At 35.8% G+C, this 26586-nt stretch overlaps 1 long non-coding RNA gene and 1 pseudogene across 2 annotated transcripts in view; one reads left to right on the forward strand and one right to left on the reverse strand.

The window, feature by feature from the left end:
* Nucleotides 1-26586, reverse strand: part of LOC109026206 (uncharacterized) — a 235948-nt gene that overhangs the window by 17387 nt on the left and 191975 nt on the right. For both annotated transcript variants that reach the window (XR_008678569.2, XR_008678568.2), the window contains exon 2: nt 13189-13306. This is a non-coding gene — a long non-coding RNA (uncharacterized lncRNA). The remainder of the gene's footprint in view (nt 1-13188; nt 13307-26586) is intronic.
* Nucleotides 22424-22990, forward strand: LOC101128058 (rRNA-processing protein FCF1 homolog; annotated as a pseudogene).

Below are 26586 nucleotides of genomic sequence, written 5' to 3' on the forward strand. Positions count from 1 at the left end.
TCAGATATTGAATAGAACAAAGGGAAAATTCTTTTGACAGCCCAGAGCTTTTCAAGACAGGCACTCAAAAGAGGGCTGGATTTGTCCCAGAGACAGGCCTTAGGTAGCTATTGACCATGTTAAAGTTTGGTCAAGTCTCGGTAGTGCACGGGTTTGAATGGAGTATTTGTACCCAGAGTTCTTTGCAGTTCTCATTACCTAGATTTTTCCAGAATGCTCAGTCAAATGCAAATCATGTAATTTAATCTACAAGGCAACACTCTGATGCCGAGATCATTATCCACTTTACAGATGAGGGAACTAAAGCTCAGAGGGCTTAAACTACTTGTTCAGGTCACATACCAAAAAATTAAGAAGCATATTGGAATCCAGATTTCTGACAAAATTGTGTTTTTCCTCCTATCGCCCATAACTTTGTCTCCCTACAGATCTCCCTAATTTTTCATGCATGTTTCTGTAACTAGTTTTCACAGAAGTGCCCTTGCCTTTAAATGACAAAGGCTGTAAAATCTGAATAGGAAGGAAAAAAACTCAGAAAATGTCAGAAACTTGTGATTAACAGGCAGCAGGTGTATAAACTGAAAGTGCGAGACTCACATCCATTGTCATCTCAGCAAATGGCTTGGTCCCAAAGTTGCTGAAGGGGGAAATTTGATTATCTTTGCTTCCCCAGAAGACTGATAAATCGAATTCAGACTGTTATTGTTCCAGATACAGCCTGAATCTTCCATAGGATTTTAATCAGCAGCAGCATTATGTAGCATATGGGAGTTATTTGGCTGAAAGGAGACTCCAACTGTCACTGGTACATCCGCTCAACATGAAAGGAAAATAATAATACAAAATAATGGGGCTTTCTTATCTACAGAGCAGCTTCCCTCTGAGAAACTCTGTGGTTTACTGTACTACATCTTTACAACATCCTGTTACGTGGGTCAAGCAACTACTTGACTATAATCTTGGATGCTTACTGGCTGATTCCACCAACATTTTAATGTCTTTCATAGCTCTTTATCTCAACTTATAAATCCTGTTTCCTCTTACTTTTCAATCTCTTCTGTTCTCTTTATTGGTTAACTTTCACCCATCCCTTCCCATTTAGATTGTCTCATCCTTCATTCATCTTTCTCAGTACTATGTGTTTTCCTTTCCTATCTTTATTTTATAGAAGCCTAGATAGGGAAATTAGAATTCATATGGCAATAGAGTCTTTAGTTCAGTTACATCATCCTGTTTTTCTACAGTATCGGGCAAATGTAGCCTTCACTTTACTTATTTACTCCCTTAGTCACCAAAACTCTATGGAATGTGTTTGTTTCAAGATTCAAAAGGGAGTAACACATGGTCTTTTCCTTCAAACATGGAAGACAAACCAACAGCTAATGACAATAGAATGTGATAAGTGTCATCTTCTTACTGAGCCCATTAAAGTACAGAGAAAACACACTAAGTGTGCGGTGCCTATGGTGGCTGATCCCTAGAGCCAGATTCCAGAGTCAGGCTCAGAAACCAGTCACCAGGTTTCTTTAAAACCCTTCCCCCATCTCTTGACCTTTCTTGACATGCCTCAACCCCCATCCTCACCCTTTTGCTCCACACACCTAGAAAGGTTGTGAAAGGAATATTATGCTTAACAGTCTTACACACACCTGAGGATGACATTGACTGAGCTCATCTGTTAACTCATGAGTCAGCATTTCTAGTAAACTAGGAATCAAATCTAAAGTACCCCCCCACCCCCCCGTGTGTGTGTGTGTGTGTGTGTGTGTGTGTGTGTGTGTCTCTCTCTCTGTCACACACACACACACACACACTTCTCTTTTTCAAATTACAGGGAATATGAGCAATGAACAAATGTTTTGCTTCCTAACAGCACCAACATTTTTTTTTAAAGTATCAAGACTCTCTTGAAATTCCTATATTTTGTCCAAAACGTGTAGTCAAAAGTGGTGAACTAGTCATTGCCAGTTTTATGCCCTTGGGTAAGAGATAAACTTTATCAAATGACAGCGAAAAGAGAAGGATGGTTAGAAAGAGAAATGATCATGAATTACACACTAATTCAGTAGTGGAGCCAGCTAAGAAGGTACTATTTCCTTTCCCTGTCTCTGGACCTAATCATCTAACTTCAAAAAGTCAACTGCCAAAAGAGAGAGAAGATGCCTCCTCTATCATGACATTACCATCAAAGTGTTCAAGCTTTAGAAAGGAATACCTAAAGTAATGAATGCTTGCAAAAGAAAATCTATGCTGTCTGTACTTGGGTGGGAATTCAGTAAAAAAGAATTCCTCCTTCACAATTAATAATGAAATAAAAACCTATTTCATTAACATCAAAAAACCTATTTCATTAGCATCAAACCCTAGGAAAAATTAGGCAGCAAAACAATTCTGAGTGTCTCAGATAAGGCCTGAAAATCAGAATCTAGTCACTTGGGATCCAGAGAGATGTGACGCTGTTGTTGAGAGTTTATGCTGAGAGTAAAAATCAGGTGGCAAAAAGTCTCTATATAAGATTGTAATATAATCCTTTTTTTTAAACAGAAATAATAACCTTTTCTTCCTTTCTCTTTGTATAAACACAGTACCTAGGACATAATAGATGCTAGATGTTTATTGCATAGATAAATGAATAAACATTATTTTCAAGCGCTCCAAAACGAGATTTAAAATAATTAGCATAAAGAATTATAAACATAAAAAGCCTTTTAGATTCAAAAACCATAAGCATAGAACTAATAAAAACTGCATAGGAAAAGTTCAAAACCCACATAATAACCTCCCAATAAATTTGTTAATCTCGATTTGCAGTAACAACACTGTTATTGCAAAACCAATACATCTTAGGCTAATGGGCTAATTGCTTCAGCAAACATCTTAGAAGCCTCACTGTTTTCACACAATGAACTTTTCATTCTTGTTTACGTCTGAGTCTAAGGCAGGAGTGGGATGTGGAGGCGAGATACTCTGCACCATGAAGCTATTCAGGGACCTTGATATTTTAATCTGTTGGTTCTTTCATTGCCTATCACCTCAGGATTCTCCACAGGATGCCCTCCATTTAGCCAGCAGATGATAGAGACGGGGAGCATGTGGTAAATGGTATGGGAGGTTTTGTGGTTCAGGCAGGGATATGGGCACATTCCTTCTGCCCACATTCCACTGGTCAGAACTCAGTCTTTGACTTTAAGTCAGACAGGCTGAAGAGCTTCCTTTTGATAAATAATAGGCATGTTAGTTTTTAAGCAGAGAAATGACCAAGATGAAAGTTGGGAATTACATTGGCCATGCTGAGTAGAAGAACCTAGTGAAGGGATAAACTAGACACAGGGAGATCTGTTAAGAAGCTATTGCAGTAATGTGGGCAGAGAATGATGAGTCTCAGACTAAAGTAGTAGAAAAAGAATAACAAGAAAATGATGAATTTGCAACATACATTGACTGACTTGTCGACTGAACAGGAAAGAACCAAGTAATATTCTTGGGTTTTACAAATTTATAAAATTTGGGTGGGCTTTTAGTTAACTGATGCATTTTTTTGTTGGTTTATTAGTTTTTTCTCACAGGGATTATGATAATAAAGATTTAAATGTGAAGGAAGTTCATAGAATGCAGTGTCTGTGGGAAGTCAGGGAAAGATAATGAAGAGTCAAGAAAAAACAAAGGGAATGTTTCAAAATTCTGTAGATCACATTGAGGATTTTAAACTCAATGTGTGATAGCAAATTAAGTGTCAAAAGAGGACAAATTATCTTCAAATATTTTCCCCTATTTGTTTTGTTGCTATTCTCCACAACTGCCAAACATTCAGATGCAAATAAAATGCTTGAATAAATTATTCCATTTTGGCTGTGGCAACTGGCTTACAGTATGCATTTTGGGAAATTCTGTAAAGATGTTATTTTTAGGGCTTTGAGGAGAAAAACTACCTGGGAGGCTAACTGGTAACCACTTAATCAGACAATTGATCTAATTGAAATAGCTTTAGTCACATTGTTGACATGTATTATAGCAATTAACTAATGCTCAATAAGTTTAAAATACATCATGAAAAGTCCATTACTTAGACAAATAAGGGTGCCATTAATCCCTAAAAAAAAAAAATCTACATTTCAAAGCCTTCCTGCAGCCTTTCTGCAATTTACGAGAGACAAGGACAACCGAGCACAGGGTGATCCCTTTAGTAGTAGTAACAGCCAGAGTGATTAACTTAATGTGAGAGCATTTCCATTTCCTTGAGCATGTCAGCACCCCCCTCTTGAGTCCCACCTGGGGCCAATTACCAGAAAATTCCAGAATATTCATATTCTCTCTGTACTGGGTCATTCACAATAAAAACAAAAGAGACTTCCTTTCTTTAGGTCTTCTACACATTTAATTCTTTTAATGGAAAGAAACGAATTCACATACATCTCCCAGTTGTTCAATACAAACTTGGGAGAAGTACTTTTCGGCATCTATGCTGTTTCTAGGCAACAGGAACATTTTAAATAAAATTTTCATTAATTTCTCAACAATTATGCAATAATTTACATGTGTAAGTACTCTATCAAATACCTTTCATCATACATATTCATAAAGTAGAATTTGAAAAATATGCTCACACAGTAATAGATTCAGAGTGCAAAATGGAGCAGCAGAATTCCTAAACAGGAACATGTCATTGCTAACAAATAATAAAGCACCAAAGAATACTTGAGCTACTATGAAACAAGTACTCTTTACTTAATCCTTGTCACAACCAAATAACGTAGATGCTGATATTAATCTCTATTTAGAGTTGAGTAAACTGAGGCACCAGAGGGTAAGTAACTTGCTGTAAGTCACACAGTTGGGAAATGACAGAGAAAATGCAGGGACTCGGCTGGCTGCAGGGTTCACCCTTTTAACCCCTTGATGTCTCTTGGAGCAGGAGCACAGAGAATATTCCAGTATCAGAAGCTACATATGTGGTTTGTAGGATGGGAAGGGCATGGGCAAGAAAGGAGCACAAGGGGTGAAACGGAAGTTTTAGGCAAGGATCAGGTGATAAGATATTTGGATAATAGAAATTACAAAACTATTTGCTAATAATTCCAGTAAGAACAGTGATAATCATAAGGCTGTGGATTTGCACAAAACATGCAAAAATGTAATGGACAAATCAGGGTTGGAGCCTCAGCCATCTGCATCTATTTCCAGTCTTTTGAAAAATAAATACTGTTCAAGTAACTCTCCATTGAGAGAGGCTGGGAAATAAAATTTGTTTACTTGTAATTAACGTTGGTCACCTTTCCTGAATTGTTGCTTAGATGCCAAAGATTTCTATCTACATCTTGCTTTCAGAATTTTCTGCCGAGGATCAACCTCATGTTACTGATTGCAGTTTCCTCAGTAAAATTGTCTGTGACATTCTCAAGACCTATCAAATAGAATGTTCTGCATCAACACATGTTTCTGTAAGACCAATTTTCTCTTGATTAGAAAATACATCTCAGAATCTGTGTACACAGGCAAATGTCTTTGCCACTATTGCTCCTAGTAAGTTGCAATCACCCATGTACTATATCACTTTTAACAAAACAACTAATTTTTATTTCTGATTACTAGAGCATAGGTAATTGAGAGCTATCTGTCATATGCAAGATTTGAGCATACCAGAAATTTCATAAATGCATACGATGCACACATTCTTTTTATACTTTCTTAAAGTGGTTAGATAGAAAACCAAAAGTGTCCCAGGCTAGATTTCCCAGCGAGGAGATATTGATATGGAGATAAACATGAAGGAAGATTATCAGGGAATACTTTTGTTACTGAAACACCAGGGGCTCAGTCTAAGTCCCATTCCTCCCTCCACAGAAAGCCAATCACTGAGACAACAAGTATTGCCAGGGAAGAAAGTTATTCAGATTCTGCAGACAAGGAAAACAGGATATCAGTTTCAAATGCATCTCCCCAACCAACTAAAATTAAGGTTTTCTATAGCAGAACAGAAATGTAACTATGTGTGGGAAAACAGGAATTAGTTGGGGGATAGGGGCAAGGGAGAGGTGTTAGGCCAACAGGAAGCCGGGTGGTCAGTTAAGCAATCATGACGGAAGAGGGGTCTGGTGTCTTATTGTCTAGATGTGGTGATCTGGTGAGTTTCAGTTCACTGATACTCTCTGGAAGGTCATACTCTCTGGAAGGTCTGATGTTTAGTTTCCTGAGAAAGGAACTCAGATAAGACAAATGTAAGTTTCTCAAGTTTGAAGACTGGAAGGGTCGATTTCTATGTTCATTCAAGAAACCATAAACATCAATTCTATGGGACAACTGGGCCAGTATCAGTTACTCTTTTCTATTTATCAATTCCTCAATCATGGGGAATCTGGGCATAGATCTTTCCGGCTGAGGAGGAGTGTTATGGGATACTATGATGTTTAATAACATAGATAACCCACATTTAAGTGTTTTGTTAAACCTGTTGAGTTAAAGAAGTTAAAGAGCCAAAGCTCCTCAATGTGTCAACTGTTTAGGCATCTGTATGCCCATCCTTGAATTGGAGGGTCTGAACTAATTTTATTCTTCAAAATTGGCCCTTACAATCTCAAGCCCCCACTATCTCTTCTGTAATAATCCCTGATTCTAGAGGAATTAAGTAGTTTAATTTTTGGCCCTGTGTTTCATGAAAGCAATTCATTTTGATTGTCACCTTCTCCCAGGTCTACAGATGAGGCTTGCACTGGTGTCAGTGTTTTAGATTTACCCAGGAGTCAAAGCCCTGTAATTTAGCACAAAGATTAGTTAATAGGACATCTATCAAAAATGTTAAAAGCATCAATACATTTGGTCAAAACAGAATCACAAGTCATTGAAAAAAACAGTTATTCATGTAACCAAAGTGCTAATCAAAACACTATGAAAGCAATACAGAAATAAAATTAAAATAAAGGAGCATTCTACCCACAATTTGCAGATAGACTACTTTGCTATAAAATAAGTTTCTGTCTATGATATAAATGATCAAGTATAGTATATACATTTATGCTAAGAATAGAAGACAATATTTAATGAAATGTTTAGAGACATAAAAAGGAACATTTAGAAATTAGTGTTTCAGTTTACTAATACAGCAGCAAGTCCTGTTGTTCTCTCTAACATATCACAAATTAAAACACTGTGATTTGCTGTCTAGTAGTTACCATCTACAGCACTTCAAACCATTGTATTAAAGTAGTTAGGTTACTCCTTGCATATACCTAATCACTGGCACTCTAGTGACAGAACTGTGACCAAAGCATGAAAAATGTGATCGGTCCTATACCAGACTTATCAATGTAAGACAATTAACATTTTTCTTTCTCATTAAAAAAGTAGTATATGCAAATATTAGTTTTTGAAATTCAAAATGAGGATAAATAATCTTCTTTCTCTTAAATACTATAAAACAAGGACAAAGTAAGAACAAACAAGGATTTCTTTTCAGCCATATTAAAAGGCATCATCACATATTTCCAAGATTGGTTTCTAGATACAATAGTGACACCTGATTAGGTAACTATCATCAATAGAATCTTCAAACCAGAGCCACACTTGTACATATTTCATTTTCAAGTGCACACATGAAGGCCCATCATCAGTAATAAAAGACTTAGGATAAAAATTTAAAAACCACTAGAAAGTTTCACAAGTTTTTATTGCTAATTAATCTAAGAGAATGTCACTAAATTTTAATAATGGTAAATACAACTAAAGTAGTTTGAGATAAATCCTATTTAATATAGTTTCTTTAAGGACAAGGCCAACGTTTCCTCAATATTAAAACTTTGTACCCATATCACAGTTTGTCCTCATTACTTAAGGAAAAGATCTGAAACCAACTTAAATTATTGATTAAATTAAATTACTTTGAAAAAAACAATACTTAAAAATTTCTATTCTCACCTACTTTTCCAAATAACAAAATAAATAGTGTACTATTGCTGTTCAGAACTTATAAAAATAAGTCTTTATTTTAAAACTCTCTAGATCATTAGAAGTAAGCAAAAACCAATCCAATTTTAAATGGCTGGTGTGCTCTATCTTTTTTTGGAGGCATGGCAAAGGTAGCTTAGGAATTTTAGATAAATAGAGCAAATGATGAATTGTTGGACATGCATACGAAACAAAATAACTACTACAGAACCAAATAAAAGCCTTCCATTAGAAACTAAAAACGTCGGTGGTTTTATATATATGTATGTATAGGTGAAACCCAAAGGAGAACAAACAGCAAATAAATGAAAATTAAAAGGAGAAACATAAACAGAAAATCCACTCTAAATTTTTCTCTTACTCAATTTAACATTGGAAGTTATGGTGTTACCCAGAGCCTACAACACACACACACACACACACACACACACACACACACACACACACACACACACACACACAAATATTTTGTTCCTGGTACACAAATTAATGTCTTTATGTCCACCAGTACCACTATACATTTCATGCCACTAAGAAATTCACTTCAGGCCAGGCACAGTGGCTCATGCCTGTAATCCCAGCACTTTGGGAAGTCGAGACAGGAGGATCACTTGAGATCAGGAGTTTGAGACAAGCCTGGTCAATGTAGTGAAACCCTATCTCTACCAAAAATACAAAAATCAGCGGAGCATGGTGGTGTGTGCCTGTGGTCCCAGCTACTCAGGAGGCTGAGGCACGAGAGTCGCTTGAACCTGGGAGGTGGAGGCTGCAGTGAGCTGAGATCATACCACTGCACTCCAGCCTGGGTGACAGAGCAAGACTCTGTCTCAAAAAAAAAAAAAAAAAAAAAAAAGAATTCACTTCAGGCACATGACTAGTAAGTACCTTGGTGTTAGTACTATCTACAAAGCAATATAAGCATTTATGTGAAATTTGCTTGTACTGCTTTGTAGATAAAGCAGTCTAAAAGCATGCTAAATCTGGCTTCATGTTTAACTATATTAAAAAAGAATTGTCAAACTGTTAATTTATTTCTTTACAATATTTCTTATTTTACCTTCATCAAGACTAAGAGCTTTATCTACGGGCAATGTTAATTTGCCAGATTTCTCTAATTTTCTATCAGGTTTTAAAGAATAGTTTACTATCTAATCTTTTTGTTTGTTTGTTTGTTTGTTGAGACGGAGTCTCGCTCTGTCACCTAGGCTGGAGTGCAGTAGCGCCATCTCGGCTCACTGCAAGCTCCGCCTCCCGGGTTCACGCCATTCTCCTGCCTCAGCCTCCCGAGTAGCTGGGACTACTGGCGCCGGCCACAACGCCCGGCTAATTTTTTGTATTTTTAGTAGAGACGGGGTTTCACTGTATTAGCCAGGATGGTCTCGATCTCCTGACCTCATGATCTGCCCACCTCTGCCTCCCAAAGTGCTGGGATTGCAGGCGTGAGCCACTGCGCCCAGCCCTAGTCTTTTTAACCTTCTATTTTCTCTGTATGTACATGAAGGTGATAGAGAAACAGAAAAAAAAAATTCATATGACATGCTTACATTTTCTGTTTTGTCCTAAATTTTCTTTTTAAATAACAAGTCATTTTACTATAGTACAAAAATTTACCATACAAGATTCTTTCTCATACGACAATCTTTTCTTTAACCTTCCTTAACAAAAATGTATCTTCATATCCATAACTTTTTCCTGTCTCTCTCCCATACTTACTGGTTCCTTTCTTCCTGATTTCATAAATAAGCTTTCCAAGTCTATAATTAGAATTAACCTTTAGGTAACTTCTGAATTAGACAAAATTACTATTTTTCTCAATAAAAACATATCTTCTTTGGCACATTTTATATACAGAATTTTATATTAACTAGAATTCTTATTCTTGCTAATCTTAAATGTTAATGAAAACTAGGAGGCAAGAAATTCTGAACTATTTATTAGATATTAGCTAGCATTTTATAGATGAGAACAGTTCACACTTTTTAAAAACCTGTTTCCCCATATCACAACCCTTTTTTAATTGGAAGTGACCCAAACATCCAATGAGCATTAAAAATAATTTTAAGATTTTAAACTACACAAAAAGTTCACTTACAAGCATTTATCCCATTTACATGTTTTCAATTCTTTCATTTTTTAACAGTTTATTTAGCTTACTTCTGAAAACTGAGATATTAAACAAAGTTAATAATCATTTTAAGTCATTTCCTTGTTAACCACTTTTTATACCCTGTGAATATGAGGTGCTCACCTAAGTGAGGACTTTAAAATTAAATATATGGGCATTTTCCCTAGTAATTCAGAAGATTCAGCTGTTTTCATTAAAACAACATTAAATTAGACTTATTTGTCAAACGAATCACACAAACATAGATTATTTTACTTTGGCTGGGTTTATAGTTTTACAACCTTCTGTACCAAACCTTGACACCTCAAAATATCTAATAAAGACAAATATAAAACCCAGACAAAAATGTATGCTGATAATTCTGAAGACATTTCTACTTTTATTTTACCAATAATTTTAAAGCCATCTTTCTAATTGACTATTTACTCAAGTCACATGAACTTGAAAAATGCTTGGACATATTCACTTAATTTATGAGTGCTCTTTTATTTATGAGCCAATCTGGTACCCTGTAAAAACAACACATAACATTTAGACCCATATACATATATACAAACAAAGACCCAATAGTTTTTACTTTAGAATTCTAGGCATGAGATAGCAATACAAACTCACTGGTTTACGAACATGTTCACACGGCTAACTTTTTCGCCCTGATAGATAATACAATGAAGGCTATGAACTAAAACTGGGTAAATCGGTTCCCATGGCAGTTTAACTTTTAAAGGCCAAACTTCCCCAGATTCCAAAGAACACTGGGGCCAAACAGCACCACAGAAGAGCATCACAGTACTAATCAGACCCAACCCTGTTTACAACAGCAGCATAAAAGCATACATACATGGACCTCCATCCTGCTTTCCCATTCAACAGCAAAATGAATTCAATTGTAAGACAGCACTACAATGCAAAGACATCGCGATCAGACAAGATCAGCCACACTCAGAGTGGTATGGCTGTAGAATTTCCCCTGCTCCGTCAACCCACAACTACGTACAGACTAACCCAAAGAATGCACCCATGTGGGCTGCACTCTGGGATCAAACCCTGACATCCCATAACTACATAGACATACACAAACAAACAATCACCAAAACACAATCCAACTTCTGTAGCAATGAACAAGCCCCAAGAGTGTTCAAACTGAATCAGTCAAGGTATTATCCTCTCTCCATCAGTTTGGCTTGTTTAACCTGCAAACTGATATGCCTTTGGGATTTCCCAAATGGAGAGGAACCATTCCCACTGTCTAGTACCCATAAAAGACACTGGCCTTTCTGGACATAGACGTCAAATTTCAAAGGCTGTTCTTCCTAGGCAATCAGGAACATGGTTGGGGTTGGCAGAAGTGGGCCCAAATGGGGAGAGACTAAAATCCACCTCTGGCCAAAATGGTCAGGTAGCTGCTTAGAGGGCTTTTGAAACTCTCCCAGCCCATTGCAGCTGAGTCACAAGCAATTGCATTCACGGTCAGGGAACCAAAATTTGTTACCAAAACACCAGAAGTTTGGTCCCATTGCTCACTGCACAGAAAGCCAATCACTGAGACAAAAAGTATTGCCAGGGAAAAAGGCTATTCAGGTGCAACAGCCAAGGAGAGCAAAAAATCAGTCTCAAATCCATCTCCTTGACCAGTTAAAATTAAGGGCGTCTATAGCAGGACAGAAATGTAACCATTTGTGGGAAAACAAGAATTAGGGAGGGGTAAGGGAGAGTAGTTGGCCAACAGGAAGCAGGTAGTCAGTTAGGTAATCAGGATGGATGAGGGGGATCTGACATCTCATTGTCCAGATGTCGTGATCTGGTAAGTTTCCGTTCATTGATACTATCTGGGAGCCTTGATGATTGGATTCCTGAGAAAGGAACTGAGGTAAGACAAATGTAAGTTTTTGAAGTTTTAAGACTGGGAGGGCCAATTTCTATGTTTATTTAAAAACACCGTAAACATCAGTTCTATGAGGCGATTGAGTTGGCTTCACTTTTTGTTTTTTTTGTTTTGTTTTTGAGATGGAGTCTCGCTCTGTCGCCCAGGCTGGAGTGCAGTGGCACGATCTTGGCTCACTGCAATTTCCTCCTCCCGGGTTCAAGTGATTCCCCTGCCTCAGCCTCCCGAGTAGCTGGGACTACAGGTGCGTGCCACCACACCTGGCTAATTTTTTTGTGTTTTAGTAGAGACGGTGTTTCACAATGTTGGCCAGGGTGGTCTCAATTTCCTGACTTCTTGATTTGCCCACCTCGGCCTCCCAAAGTGCTGGGATTACAGGTGTGAGTCGCTGCACCTGGCCAAGCTGGCTTCACTTTTAGGGTCAAAGCAGCATAGGGCAGTGAGGAGAGTAGAGCTGAAATGCAGGTCCAATGAAAGTCCCAGGTAATCACACATCTCAGGACCGTGTTGCCATTCAGAGCTGTCCCAAGCTTCTGTAAACTTATGAAACACAAGGGTGTGTACATATATGTATATATATTTAAGATATATACATGCATGTATATATGTATTTAAATATGTATGTATATTTTTATTAAAACCATGCATGGTGACCAATTTTCTTTTTTTTTCTTTCTTTTTTTTTTTTTTTGAGATGGGAGTTTCACTCTTGTTGTCCAGGCTGGAGTGCAATGGCACAATCTCGGCTCACCGCAACCTCCGCCTCCCAGGTTCAAGCGATTCTCCTGCCTCAGCCTCCCTAGTAGCTGGGATTACAGGCATGTGCCACCACGCCCGGCTAATTTTGTATTTTTTAGTAGAGACAGGGTTTCTCCATGTTGGTCAGGCTGGTCTTGAACTCCCGACCTCAGGTGATCCACCCACCTTGGCCTCCCAAACTGCTGGGATTACAGGCATGAGCCACTGTGCCCAGCAACCAATTTTCAATAATCTATCTTGCTTAGATATTATACAAGTATTAAAAGATTATCTATAACAAGAGTTAATAAGTCTAATATTAAAATTAACTAAATTATACTTAATTATAAGATTAATTTTTAAGACATTAATTTTAATATCTTAGACTTATATTAAGATCTTAGACTTATAAGATAATTACAGCTACACAGACATGTAGCTGGCAGCTTTAGTTCTATACCCTTAGTCATGGTTTAAAATAAACAGAAAACAAAAAACTCACATTTCCAGGTGTCAAAGAGCTCTCCTTTCTTGTAGAAGGTCAGTGTATTCTTGAACAAACAAACCAACCGACAAATAAGATTTTCTGTCATCTCTAACCCAACAGAATAGGTCTCCACCTAACAAGGATGATCAAATAGGCTATAAAACCAAATTCACAAACATTTCTGGCACATTAGGAAATAACTTCTGAGTTATATAAAAACCAAAACCAGAAACAAAAACAAAAGCACAGAATCCACGGGAAAAAAGAAACAAAAGAGTCAGCAAAGGTAAAGTTCCATTGCCACTTGGAATTTGCTGCAGAAGCCAAGAGAGGATGTTTGCTTCCATGCCTACACACAGAGTGGCTCTGGAAGGTGCATTTACAGGGATATCTTGGTGGAAACTCTAATTTGAATAAACTTATGCAAAGATTTCTTTAACTCATTGGCTAAAGGAAGACTGTAAGACTGGTTCATTAACTCTATAAAAAATAAAATAAAAATGAATGCCTAAATTAAGATCTCCTTCAAAGAAAGAACATTCCCAGCTTTGCAAAGTTCAACCTCAGAGCAGGCTGTTCTTCCTCTGATTACTTCTTAATGAAAGCTGTACTGGCTCAGAGATCTACTTCCATCTGTACCGGCCAGATACCACAAGCCATTCTATTCTATCTTTAGCCATGCTCAGCTGCCTTTCTGGATTATTCAAGTTATCTCCTGAAATACCTCTCATTGTTTTTGTTAGTACTTTGGTTAAAACTTGTTATTTTATTTAACTCTTTATTTTTCTCAAAATGAACATTCTTTCATTTTGCAGAATGCAGTGTACATAAATTTCCTCAAATGTATGTAATGTGTTACACTAGAAACACATAGTTTCTCCTCTTTCCATGATTGCTGTAAATCAGAAGTAGAAATTAAATGGCTGAACTCAATCTATTATGGGCTAAGAAACATAAAAGTATTCAAACTCTGTTCAAAATTTATTCTTGGTGGAACCAAGAATCCATGAGCCTCTTTTACATAGTGTCTACTCTGGTGGAAAATCACCCATGCATGATGACTTCTCCCCTCCATCAGTCTCATTCTGACAAATCAGAGCAGCATACTGGCAGCTACAAAAGAGAATATATATTGAATCAAGGAGTATTTTCAAACTTTTTCTCTCTTAGTTGCTTAGGGAATTATATCCAGTAAATAATAAAGCACTCCACAACTTATTCTAAAAAATTTTCTGATTTAAAATTTCTGACACAGCATGATACGGTTGATTGTGCCAATGGATTTTCCTCCTTAAGTCAAGAAAAACTGCACAACAATAATTACCTAATTAAGATTTGCATAATTATGATTACTAAATCCAAGAGAACTATTGTAGTAACAATATAACAACTTATCTAAGGCCAATTAAGTTGTGTTTCTGTTCTGCTTTAATTTATTTTAATCCAAAAGAGCAATAAACCTGATACGTCTAGTTGATGACTTAATTAACTACAGTATATTAAGAAGTTTGAAATTGTTATGATGCTGAAAACCTCAATGCCCTTCAAGGGCAGCATCTTTATTCTTTATTTCTTAAATAGTTTAGAATTTTCACCATTTTCATAAGTAAGGCTATATCCCTAATTAATATTAACGTGCAACAGAACTTAATGATTCAGGAATGTTTGTTTAATAAGGAGAAAGGGAAAGAACAGGGTAATGTCACTTTCAGTGAAATGGAAAGAATTAGTTTTACATCTTTGACAGTCAGATTGGAAAAGCAGCAATGCAAAATTGAAACTCTGTTCACTCTATGAAAGGAGCAAAAGCATTCAAGGACATAGAAAATAGGATCAAAGAGAAGGTGTGAGATAGATTTTATCCGAGGTCTTTGATTTATGTGTTTTGAAAACATCTCTAAAACTATTCTTGAAGAGAAGGACAAGACAAAAACATGTTAAAATCTTCAAGTGGGTTTCATAGTTCAAAATCAAAGGCACTCCACACAATTACAAAGAGGAAAATCGGAAAATCACAGAGATATATCGAGCTAGAGTGGCTTAATTAAAATGATAAAAATATGAAAACTTTCTTTTTTTATATTCTTAGTTTTAAGAAATGTATTGGTCTCATGGCTGCCAAACGTGGTCACATGATCACTCATGTTTTGTCAACAATACTACGCAATTCGAGAAGCTGTTAATATCCACAGCTATCCACTCTCCTTTGAATCCTCAATTCTTCTTCCCAATATTTTTTATCACAATTAAGTATCTAACTCTTTATTCGCCCGTTTTTTACATCTATCTTAATTTACCAAATAATTTTCTTTTCAGAGATAAATTGACATAGCTATTTCCTTTCACTTTAAGAATATTTGGCCTCAATATGGTGATATATTCAGTTTAAAAAACCTACAAAAATTTTCTATTAAATTCAAGAGATCTGTGTTTACTTTCTTTAGAACCATCAATGTTTAACATTTCATGAGGATGATGGGTTCACACAGTTTTATAAAGCTGTCATCCATGACATTTTAAAGAGATTTGACCTGAGCATTTCAAGTTATGAAAAAAACTTTGATATTGAACTAAAATATCATCAAATGGGACTCGATTTAATGTTTTTATACTTAATTATTTAATATCTAGACATCTCTAAGCATTTACTTTTCTACTTCCTATCCCTGTACATCAGTAGTTCTTATTTTTTTTTCCATCCTAACATCTGTTTACATGCAAAATAATCACACACCCAGGTATCGAAGTTGGGCTGTCGATAAAAGCTGGGATTATACACATTTGCTAATATGGGCTATCACTAATTTCATTTCTTTCTCACAACAATTAGAAACAAATATGTGAGAACTGATGTCTTTGATTATCACCACTGGAATGCAGCAAATGTTTACAGAGAAACCCCGTTGCTCATGGGGTTTCTCCTTGATATTTTTAGTCCCTTTGATATTTTTACTCAGAACATGTCAGAAAAATACAATACCCACCAAAATAGGAAATTGTCATAATCAATGACTCCCCAGACAGAAGCTTCTTTTACAGAAGAATAAACTGATTCTTTAGAAATAAAAGTTACTTTCCCAAATTGGTAATACAGATTTTGATTAAAAATGAATGCCTTTCCTATACTACTGAGCTGGGCTTTATTGTTTCTTTCATTTTAAAGATCCCTTGGTATGCTAGATTTCTCTCTATAGCTCCTTCTTACTTTCACTTATAACTACTGTGTGTTATCCTTCAGTTTCCTAAACTTGAGCAACTCTGGCTTGTGAGCTTATTAAAAAAATTTTAAGGATGGATGATCTTTATCAACAGCAGGGTGGTATTATTAACATTACCCATTTAGCATATATAAGCATTTTTCGAATGACCAAATAATTTAAGATTTAATGTTCAACTATATAGTCAAAAGCCAGTGAGTCACACCACCTTTTGCCTTCTTAGGCTTACTTTTTTTTTTTTTTTTTTTTTTTTAGACGGAGTCTTGCTCTGTAAAGATTGTCTTAGCGTGGGAAGAAGTTCTCAGTGTTCACTGTAGTCCCTTTCCCTAAGGCAATCTCTTCTTTTGTTTGTCAAGACTTCTGCATTTCTTTCTTGCCTCAAGGAAACAATCTTACTCTATAACAGTTAGAGAGGAAAAATAAAATAAAAAACTTTCTGATTCGAGAAGGCAATTGAATAAATAATCTGTAAAACTTTTTTTTGTTACAGAGTTTCAGGAATAATTACCATTTTTGAACAGCTTCTGCATTGAAGCATATTTCTTATAGTTTCTTAGTCTGAGTTTGGAGCTCAACATCTCTCATCCTAAACTCCAAATCAAAGAAAACGGGGCACCAAAGCACATAGATGTTTAGAGTTTAGCAGTTTTAACATACAAACTACCTTCAGACAATTAGAACTCTTGTATTTAGCTTATAATTCTTAAAGTCCAATTTAAGATGTGGTTAAGACTTACAGAAGGACGCTACTGAAATGAAGATGCAAAATCTGAGCCTAAACTTTTTCTAATTATTGTCATTAAAACATCAATGGCTTTGCTTTCATGGCCATAATCTTATGGAACTCGATCAATATTAAGTTCAGCAAGTGTTTCGTTTCTAGTTTACATGTAGTTACAATAACAGTCAGCAATTCAAAATGATGTTTGTCAACTCTAAAAACAGTGTGAGATTTTGTGTGTTTATTTACTTTTATTATAGTAAAGGTTCATGATAAAGACATTAAACAGTTAAAAATATCAGTGTTAAAATATCCAAACATTAACTTACCAGTAATATGTTTGAATTAAAACTAAAGTTTATCTTCTCTTAAGAGTTAAAGTATTAATTCGAGCATATGCTTGATAGATATTAAAAACTATCATGGCTCTCTTTCTCCCTTCCTCTCTTGTTAAGAAAACATGAGCTATTTCACCTAAAAGGTATTTCTATTTTGCAAAAAAAAAAAAACATTTACAATCCTTCACATCCAATTTGTATTTCATAAAATAATTTCTTCTTTCTTCTTTCATCAAACAATTAATGAATACCTATTACATAAATGCTATGCCTGTCCTCATAGTGTTTACAGTCTAGTGCTAATCATGGGCATAAAAAGGGGCAACAGGTAATTTGAGACAAAGAGGAGTGTTAAAGGAGCCATTAGGAAAGTACATTTGACCTGAATTCACAGCCAGAAAAGGCTTCCTGGAGGAGTTGGCAATCTGAACAGAGAATAGCAGTTAGCCAGATGAGAAGGTGAGAAAAATAGCTTCTAGACAAAAAGAGTAGCATGAACAGTATATGGGAGAGTCAGGAGGAGAAAAGGGAGAATGAGAGAATGAGAGAGTGAATAGAGCATCTAAGGAAGTGAAAGAATACAATGAGAAATGAAGCTAGAGTGGAAACCAGTGGCCTCAATACACAAGAGTACTGTGGTTTGAATGTCCCCTCCAGAACTCATGTAGAAATTTAATTGCCATTGTGACAGTATTAAAAAGTAGGATTTTTAAAGAAGTGATTAAGGCATAAGGAACATGCCTTCATGAACGAATTATGCTATTATCTGGAGAGTAGTCTCCCTGTAAAAGGGTAAGTTTGACCCCCATTTTCTGTCTTGCATGCATTTTTTCTTGCCAAGTAATACCTTCTACCACGTTATGACACAGCAGGAAGACCTTTATCAGATGCAGTCCTTCGATCTTCAATTTGCCAACTTCTAGAACTATGAGTTCAATCTCTTTTTATTTAAGAAATTGTCCAGTCTGTGTTAATTCTGTTATAACAGCAGAAAACAGGCTAAGACATGGAGCTTTCATACTATGTTGTAAAAAATGGTTTTGTTTTTATCCTAGCATCAATTAAGGGTCACTGGATGATAGGAATGTGGCATGATTAGATTTGTGGTTTACAAAGAGGGCTATAGCTGCTTGTTTCACTGCCAGTCCAGCTTCAATACAGACAATGAATTTGAAGGGAGTCATCCTGGATTTAAGACCATTTAGAAGTCTGTTGCCAAAATACAGAGAAAAGACAAAACTGGACTAGATTGAGGAGTGTTGGTGCATATGGAGAAAGATTTTTAAAGAAATTCAATTTAATGTGCTTTTCAGGTCCATAATGATTTGGGGAAGGGAAGGAGATTGGAGGAAGTAAAGATGACTTCGACTTAGGCAAAGGGTGCGTGGAAATGACATTAAATGAATGGGTAAAAGAGTGCACCTTTGAAGGCGCAAACATGCTTTCAGTCTGAGACATGTTATATATGAGATGTCTATGGATTATTTATGTAAAAATTCAATAGCAGAGTCAGGAATATAATAGAGATTTTTATAATCCACTGAGGGAATTATCTTGATTGCACAGGATAAGAAATACAATGGTAATTTTTAGGATTTACTTTGGGATTGATCCCAATTACTAAGAATAAAACCCGAGAAGCCCCAATAATTAAGGAAAGAGCACAGAGTAAAACCTGAAAGGGAATTTGTAAAGAAATAGCCAGACACTTAAGAAATATAAAATGTAACAATATAGTATTATAGAATCCAAGGAAAGCAGATGCCATATTTGATAGGCAAAGTAATGGCTCTGAAATGAGATTCACATTCTAAACCCCAGGAACTGTGAATATGATACATTATATGACAAAAAGGACTTTGCAGAGATGATTAAGTGAAGGACCCTAAAATGGGAGATTTATCTAGATTATTACCTGGGCAATCCCAATGTCATCACAGGTGTCCTTATAAGAGAGAAGCAGGAGAGTTAGAGTCAGAGAAAGGGATATGGTAATGAAAACAGAGGGGTGGTGTATAAAAGAGACTGGGAGAGAAAAAGAGATGAACCAAAAAACTCAGATGGCTTCTAGAAGCTGAAAAAGGCCAGGAAATGGATTCTCCCCTAGAGAGACGAAATGCGGCTTTGCCAATTCATTTCAGACCTCTGACCTCCAGGATGTAAGATATATTTGTGTTGTTTTAGGCCACACATTTTGTGGTAATTTGTAACAGTAATAGGAAACTAATACCCTATATGAATTGACTTAAGCAATAGAGAATTTACTGATTACTTTTAAAAGAGAAGGAATCTTTTCAAAAAAAAATTTGTGAAATTGCAGTGTTTTTGAGTAATTAAAAAGAATAAGTCATCCTTTTGAATCTTCATTGGTTACATCGCTCCCCTGGGTGTTTCGCGTTGCTAGCTTCTTCAGCTCCAAGTCTGGGATATATGAGGCAAAAAGAAAACCCAAGGAACTCTCCAGTATGTTATTTCTTGGTTTTAAGATTCTTAGCTGGTCTACTTTCCTCTTTCTACCTTTCACAGCCTTCTTCTGTTTTTTATACATAATGTTCAGGGGTTTTAGCTGTACTTGGCAGGAAGAATAGGGAGGAAAGCTCCAAAATTGGGTTCTTAATTTTATTTTTTTAAATTTTTGTTTATCTGTGCTTTCCAATATTTTTCCATTGGACATGAATTACTTGTGTTTTAAATAAATGTTTTTACATCATAATGCCTACATTGGTACGTTACATGGTACATAGTAATTAATATACAAATTGAAATTTATTTTGCATAGAATACAAAATCTGAAACCAAGAAAAATAAACAAATATGATAAATGTTCCCAATCCTATTTTATCTGTGATCTGTGGCTCATCAGTGACATCACCTCTCAAATGGAATTTTCTTTCTTTTTTTTTTTTTTTTGAGACGGAATTCCGCTCTGTCGCCCAGGCTGGAGTGCAGTGGCAGGATCCTGGCTCACTGCAAGCTCCGCCTCCCGGGTTCATGCCCTTCTCCTGCCTCAGCCTCTGGAGTAGCTGGGACTACAGGCGCCTGCCACCACGCCCGGCTAATCTTTTTTTTTTTTTTTTTTTTTTGTATTTTTAGTAGAGACGGGGTTTCACCTAGTTAGCCAGGATGGTCTCAATTTCCTGACCTCGTGATCTGCCCGCCTCGGCCTCCCAAAGTGTTGAGATTACAGGCATAAGCCACCTCACCCAGCCTCAAATGGAATTTTCTAAAATGCATCCTATACAAGGTGATTTTCAAAATACTTAACAACTGGCATGGCACAGGCAGAAACTAATAAAGTGATTGTCTGGCAGTCAGAAAGGATGCTGGCTAGTACAATATAGTGAGGCATATCAGTCCTACAATAGAGAAGCTGATAAAATTCCTAAGAAAGAAAAGAGTTCCATGGACAATGACCTTTGGGAAATAATGCTTATCATTTCCTTGTCTTCAGAATTCTTTTCAGAAAAAAAAAGTATTCTTAGCTTTATTAAATCTAGATTTTTATTTCATCATGAAGTTGTTTTCTCATCACACCCACTCCCCACACACATATTCACAACCTAGAGAATACAATTTGAAATGTTCTCTCAAGTGCTTTTATGCTGTTATTCTGCCAACCCATTTCTTGTCCATATCCTTTTCTTCCAGTTGATAATTATTGCCACTCAAATAGAATTTATTCTGTAAAATTACTTATTCTATATCCTAGTGTGTTTAAGAAAAATGACACATCTAAAATTAAATCATATGAGACATTAACACTTCCCTGGATCTATGGATACATTTATTTACTAGTGCATATTAGCAATAAGTAAATGCAGCATGGGCCGGGCACAGTGGCTCACACCTGTAACCCCAGCAGTTTGGGAGGCCAAGACGGTCAGGTCACCTGAGGTCAGAAGTTTGAGACAAGCCTGGACAACGTGGTGAAACCCCATTGCTACTAAAAATACAAAAATTAGCCAGGCATGGTGGCACATGGCTATAGGCTCAGCTACATGGGAGGCTGAGGCAGGAATATTGCCCGAGCTTGGAAGGAAGAGGTTGCAGTAAGCCGAAATTGTGCCAGTGCATTCCCGCCTGGGTTCTGTCTCAAAAAATAAAATAAGTAAATTTGGCATATTAGAAAAAGGTGAAAGTAATGAGTTCAGAGCTAAAATCACAGATTTTCTGCAATATCATCCCTTCTCACTTGGTAAGAGCTCCTTGTGGAGAATTCTGCAGCTGTATCTTGGCTCAGATAGATACTACAAAGTTTAGTAAAAATCTGCCATCATCACAAGAAGAATAAGTGAAGACCTGTGTACCAAGTACTTTATGCCTCTTGTATGGAGTAAGGTTGAATAAGAATTATATGGTGTTGATCTAATTCTTCTTTCATATTTGAAGTGACATTTTGTTTTTAGAGAGAAAATAAAATCTAGAAGCTTTCTCGGTCCCTCTGCTATTGGAGCTGTGATAGGAACCAACTTCTGTCAGACAATCGTATTGTCATTATGTCTATATCATATTGCAACACTTAGATAACCTATGAAAGGAAGTTAACCGATGTGTAATGAGATATTTCCAGAGGTAATTATATCAAAGAAGAACAGATCTCTTTATGGAAAGGGATCCAGCAGATAATGCAAAACTATTAGCCAATAAAGATAAGAACAGAGAGAGGAAAAACCACAGTGTGTCATTGAAAAGGATGTAAAATTAAACTTCAAAATACATGAAGATAACTAATATTACAAATAGGCAAACCAGCCAACCAAACCAAACCAAAACTAGATATTACAAAAATGTAAACAGGTAGATATAAAAATACACCAATCAATATTTTTGGAAATTAAGAATATGATCATTGAAATTAAAATTTAATAAGCCATATACAGTACTGTTGAATAAAGGAATAATTCAATTTAAAGATAATAATAGGAGAAACGAGAGTGTGGCATGAACATGGGGAAGCAAAATAAAACAGGAAGTATGCGACCATGAAGTGAATGCTTAGTCTCAGAGATCAGAGGCTTAAAGAATAGGATAGACTGAAACATGAAAAGAAAGAAAAATAGTATCCCAGCATGCTAAAGAAAAGAAAAGTTCCTCAACACCCTTCCTGGTTATTTTTCCAATATAATACACAGCTGGGCCCACCTTACCACATCCTGTTTGACACCAACTTTATCAAATTTTCCATTAAAACCAAACTGGACTTAGTGTAGTCAATGATGGACTGTCTGTATGCCAAGTGTATCCCTTGTATAACTGATTGTGTAATGGCTGAAATTGGGAAATTAGGGCAGAGGTATCGAGCAGCTGTAAGGATTGTTAAGGATCCAATATTGGAATGATTACCGGGGACACACAAAGAAACCTATGCAGATGACAGCTTAGTACAGAGAGTAACTCACAAGTGTTACATTGTGTCCTTGGTTGACCAGGACCTTAAAAAAAGAATCCAAAAGAATCCTGGAGTTCCTAACACGTACATTTCTAACCATAGATAAAACTCTGAACAGATGTCAGGTGACTATGGAGCCCCTAGGTTCTAACTCTTATAAGACAAAGTTCCTCTGCCTTTCTTCAACCAACTTTCTATTGTTTCCAGTTCATTAAACATTTAGTAGCGTGATATATTCTTCCATCTACCCATTTGCTCTGTTATGAGCTGAGTATGGTTAAATATGCTCACTTTCTGATGCTGTTTTGAAATCGATGTTTTGTCTCATTTAAAAATTCTAGGCCGGGCGCAGTGGCTCACACCTGTAATCCCAGCACTTTGTGAGGCCAAGGCAGGTGGATCACCTGAGGTCAGGAGTTTAAGACCAGCCTGACCAATATGATGAAACCCCATCTCTACTAAAAATACAAAAATTAGCCGGGTGTGGTGGCATGAACCTGTAATCCTAGTTACTAGGGAGGCTGAGGCAGGAGAATCACTTGAACCTGGGAGGCGGAGGTTGCAGTGAGCCGAGATCATGCCATTGCACCCCAGCCTGGGTAACAAGAGCAAAACTCTGCCTCAAAAAAAAAAAAAAAATTTAAATAATGATCAAAGTGGGTAGAATATGTCTTATACTTTTTTCTAAGTTCTGTTGCACAGTGTGGTGAATATGGTTAATAATAAAGTATCACACATTTCAAAATTGCTATGAGAGTAAATTTCAAATGTTCTTAACATGAAAATGTTAAGTATTTAAAGTGATGGGTATGTTAACTAACTTGATTTAATTAATTATTCGAGATTGTATCCATAGATTATGACATAACTTTGTAACCCATAAATTTACATAATTATAAATTGTCAGTTTACAATAAAAAGTGGCATATTTTTAGAAAAAAACGATACAGTATTCACTACAAACAGAAGGCAGACATTAAAATATTTAGAAAGAAAAGAAGGAAAGGAAGAAAGGAAAAAAGAAGGAAAGGAAGAGAGAAAGACAGGGATGAAGGAAGAAAGAAGAAAGAAGACAGTTTGCAGACACGGGAAATAGTTGAAAATTTAAAAGATAGATTGAATAGGACTTTCTCCACCACTTCTTTTCCCTGCCAAAAAAGGGAAAAGAAGTAATGACAGAAGAGATAATGACTGATTTTTTTTTTTTCAAAATGAAGAGAGGAGACGTAAAATCAAAAGGATATCCAATTCCAAGGCTGGAGTTTTTAAAGTGCACCTTAGAAATGACATGGTAAAATACAAATTTGAAAAGTTACCATAAAGTAAAACCAGTTACTTACCAAAGAATAGTAATTGCATTGGCAGTAAACTTTTTAGTAAAAATAAATAAACGCTAGAAAATATTGGCATAGCATCTTCAAATAGCTGAAGGAATTCCACACTAGCGCAACCATCATCCAAGAGTAACTACATCTGGCAATGCTGGAGACTGAATTCTCTGAGAGGGTCTCCTACAAAAACACAACTAAATGATGAATAACATATTTCTCAGTGCATGCTCAGCTCCAGGAAGCAGGGGAAATCTGTTATCCCTCCCTTAAAAGGACTTGAGTAGTAGTTGAAAGTGCGTGCTGTGAGAGGTAAGCAAGTGAGAGAAATGTGATTGCTCCTCAAGCAGGTGCCTTTAATATGAGCAGGTGCCCTTAATATGAGCAGGTGCCCTTAATACTACTGCAATTATACATTAAACTTTTGGCTGACAACGAAGTAAGGAAGCTGAAGCTGAAATGCCTATCTTAAGCTAGGATACCCTAAAAGGTCCAACTAGATCTGTGATACTCCAGAGACCCTTAACAGAAACAAAAGCTGAAGAAAAGCATTCCCAATGTAAGGCCACACTATTCCCAGACTAAAGTCAATCATAAGTTTCTAAATACTATCAAGCAAATAAGGAGACAAGATATCATGAATGAGACAGCAGAAAAAAGAGAAAAAAAAGATTTAGCCCATAAAAACCTTAAGATAATTAAATTGTCAGACGCAAAATGTAGAATAGCCAATGTATAAAAAAAAAAAGCTGAATTCACTGATGGACCAAGCCACAAGAGACTTTCATAAATGAGCAGGAAATTCTAGAAAAGCAACCAAATGGAACTTCTAGATATTGAAAATATAATGGCTGAAATGAAGTAAAAACTAATTAAACAGGTTAAATAGCAGAAAAAGCATAGCCAAAGAGTTAACAGTAAAGGTATATCTGAAAAATTACCCACAAAACAAGAGCAGAGAGCCAGGGGAATAGAAATATGAAAATGGAGATATACATGTAGGATTGAATGAAAATGTTCAATCCAAAGTACCACTCTGAGTAGAGTGCTAGAAAAAGAGAAAAGAGGGAATAGAAGAGAGGCTTGCCAATAAATATATGAACATAGGAGAAAATGATAAATTTATTAAAAATAGAACTACAAACTTTCAATCAGGAAGTAGAAAGTCTGAATAGTCCTAAAATTATTATAAAAATTGATCAATGCCTAAAGAAAGAAAAATTCCAGGCCCAAGTTTTAACATGCAAGCTCTAATATACTTTTGATGATATTATATCTTCAATCTAATATAAAGTCTTCCAGATAATGGAAAACTAGAGGGGGAGGATATTGCCCAAATCATTCAATGAGACCAGTATAACCTTGATACATAGACATGATAAGGAGAGTTAAAAAAAAAAAATGGAAAATGACAGGCCAGTCTCTCTCATTCATAAATATACAAACAAAAGTTTTAAAGAAAATATTGCCAATCTAAATTTAAAAATTTATAAACTATACAATCTACTAAAAGCAATTTATCATTATCCCAGAAATTCACAAATGATTTATTACAAATAAAATTACAGAAAATGGATGTAAAAGCATAAGATCATCTTGAGAGAAAAACTTATTTGAGGAAAAATAGACACTGATTCAGAATAAAAACTCTTTAAATTTTAAAAACTCTCCAAATAATTTGATAAAAAACAGACACTGATTCAGGAGAAAAATTCTTAGGAAAATAAGAAGGGAAATGAACTTAACGTGATAAAAGATATCTGCCAAAAGCCTATAGCAAATGTTATTGTTAATGGTGAAATATTAGAAGCATCTCTTTCAAAGGTAGAAATTTAGCAAAGAATTAATAGTTTCAAATTAACATTCAGTTGGAATGTCTAACTAGCAGCATCAGACTAGAAAAATCATGGGAAACTAAGGATGTGAAGGGAACAGACAAAACATATTATTCACAGATGATATAATGGAGAAAACACAAAATAATCTATCTAAAATTTGTAGAAATTGATTAAAGTAAAGCCAGGTGGTTTGTTATAAGATTAATATGCAAAAATTATTTGTGTATTTGTATCTCATCAAACAACAATTAGGAAAAAAAAGTCTCGTATAAGTGACATTTGTGACAGCAACAAATATTGTAAGAATCCTAGGAATATACCTAAAAAAATTTCAAAATTATATGGAGAAAATTATGTGAGCATTAAAAGATATTCCAAATGATTAATGAAAATATTACATATTTTTGAATAAAGAGCTTTTCTTAATGTCAGCTCTTTCCTAATTGATGTGAAGAGTCAGTGCAATCCCAATCAAAATTACCATAGGATTTGCTGTAAAATTTGATAACTGATTCTAAAATGTTTATAGAAGAATACAGTCAAGTATATCCAAGACACTCATAAAGAAAAAGGAGCGGCCG

The sequence above is a fragment of the Gorilla gorilla genome, chromosome 2 (genome assembly GCF_029281585.2).
Source record: "Gorilla gorilla gorilla isolate KB3781 chromosome 2, NHGRI_mGorGor1-v2.1_pri, whole genome shotgun sequence".
NCBI classification, from domain to species: domain Eukaryota; kingdom Metazoa; phylum Chordata; class Mammalia; order Primates; family Hominidae; genus Gorilla; species Gorilla gorilla.